The sequence below is a fragment of the Neopelma chrysocephalum genome, unplaced genomic scaffold, assembly GCF_003984885.1.
Source record: "Neopelma chrysocephalum unplaced genomic scaffold, ASM398488v2 Primary Assembly neopelma1_141, whole genome shotgun sequence".
Lineage (NCBI taxonomy): Eukaryota > Metazoa > Chordata > Aves > Passeriformes > Pipridae > Neopelma > Neopelma chrysocephalum.
Genome location: NW_020897803.1, coordinates 364,387 through 366,643, shown reverse-complemented (window position 1 = coordinate 366,643; position 2,257 = coordinate 364,387).

Genomic DNA, 2,257 nt, shown 5'->3' with positions numbered 1-2,257 from the left:
TTTTTGGGAAGTTCTGGCTGGCCCATCACCATGTGGGAGCTGAGGAATGAGAGGATAAGTGTTTCCCGTGGTCTCACGTGGCTGTGCTCCCTGCCTGACCCACGCACTGCAGCACTGGGCTCTCCAAACTTTTGACTCCACGCTGACCAGCAGAGAGCCCAGGGGCAGCCAGCCCAGGCTCACAGAGGACATGTGGAGGTCAACCGTGTGCTGTGGCAGGGAGTGCAGGTCTGATTAATGTCAGGGTCTGGGTCCTGAAGGATGAGGAAAACACGTTCATACCCCTCTGTGTAAATCATACTTAATTTTTCATCAGCAGACAGAGAGGCTACAGCGAGGGGGGACCGGGAAACACAGAGGTTAAGTGACTTACCCCAAGCTGAAGAGCATTACAGGGTAGAGATTTCCAAACTTGCAGGCCAGTCACTCAGTCACTGGGTTTCAATTTAATTAGCTAATGTGTTTTTATTTAAGAATGACAGTGCATTACATTTCCTTGTAATTCATGGACACCACCCCACTGTGTGCAGGCACAGATCAAAGACATGGCTCCTGTTCACAGCCTCGCTGCTAGAAAAGGTTTCTTTTCATGCCTTAAATCTGAGAACATCAACAGTATCTAAAACATTCAGCAAATGATTTCTTTTCCACTTAAAAGCAGACTGCCTTCAGATAATTTCCTCCCTCTCTGGTGCAGGTTTCCTTACCCTGAAAGCTCCATGCAGAGCCCTCAGGAATAAATCAGACCCCAGGCACTCAGCCCCATTGCTCATGTTGCAGATCCGTGGTTTGCCAGCAGATCATTTCCACGTGCCAACAGCAGCCTGCTCACAAACACTGGCAAAATAAAAGCCATTTCTGAAATCACTGGCCACCAAACCCCTGCCTGAGCTCGGAGTGATTCAACCTGGGCTGTGATGATGGTTTGGGTCTCACTGCCTGGTGAGAAAAGGCGGGAGGGAGGTGACAGCCCTGGGACACCCTGTCCCTGCTCTCCAGACCTGCATCCCAGCGGGATGAGCCACTCGATGCTCACTCAGACGGGTGGGGGCCAGGCAGAAGGGCCCTCCCTGCTCCAAAGTGTCCTTGCTGTGCCATTAGCACATTTAGGGGGAGCAGAACCCCCCAAATTCATGTCACTAAGCAAGGCTGTGCCTCCACACTGGTGCTGGGGACCTGCAGGGCAGCAGTAATGGGGTTGGTGAGGGCACAGGGCACACCCTCCATGCCCTGGAGAAGGTGAGGGAGCTCTGCCCTCTCTGATTCAGGGCACGTTTCACCTCCCATTCCCTCACACTTAGCTCAGGGATAAGATCAGGGACGTGGGCAGGGTGACACACTGCAGCTTCAACCCCTGTCTCCGTGCCTTGCTCCTGCACCCACACCGTTCTTGTGTTTGTATCCCCCAGCACGTTGCACAACCTCCAGGAAAGGCAAGATCGGAGCTTTCCAACCTGTCCCGGGTCTACCACGGAGGAAGGAAAAACCGATTTGCATTTCAAAACACAAGTGCTGTGCTTCGGGGAACGGCAAACCGATGCCCCAGATAAGAACCGTGGCATTAGTGGGGTTTTTTTCCGCTGGTGAGGCGCCTGTGTCCTGATACGAGTCCCAGATACCGGCACAGAGAATTACGAGGGGGAAAAAAAATGATGCTAATCCTGTGTAACAGCGGCGTGTAACCTGCCAAGCATAAATATTCATGTAATCACTTGGCAGTTACCTGGTAACCACGACAAAGCACGCATAGAAAATGTAATTACAGGGGCTCATCCTGAATTATCACCTGTAGCCAGGCAGATGTGATCAGGGATCAGATTCTCCCTCAGACCAGAATCTCATGTTCCTCACGTCTAATTTGACACAACAACTATCTCCTCAGTCTGAGTGGAGTCGGGGAACTGCTGCTTCCCAGCTCGGTCGGGGGCTGGCTGTGGAGCTGGGAGCAGATCCTGCAGGGGAAGGGATGAGAGCAGGAGCCCGGGGAAGGGATGAAGGGAAGGAGCCCGCAGGAGGGAAGGGATGAGGACAGAAGCCCAGGGAAGGATGAGGGCAGGAGTCCGGGGAAGGGATGAGAGCAGGAGCCCGGGGAAGGGATGAGGGCAGGAACCCGGGGAAGGGATGAGGGATGAGGGCAGGAGCCCGGGGAAGGGATGAGGGCAGGAGCCCGGGGAAGGATGAGGGCAGGAGCCCACAGGAGGGAAGGGATGGGGGCAGGAGCCCGGGGAAGGGATGAGGGCAGGAGCCCGGGGAAGGG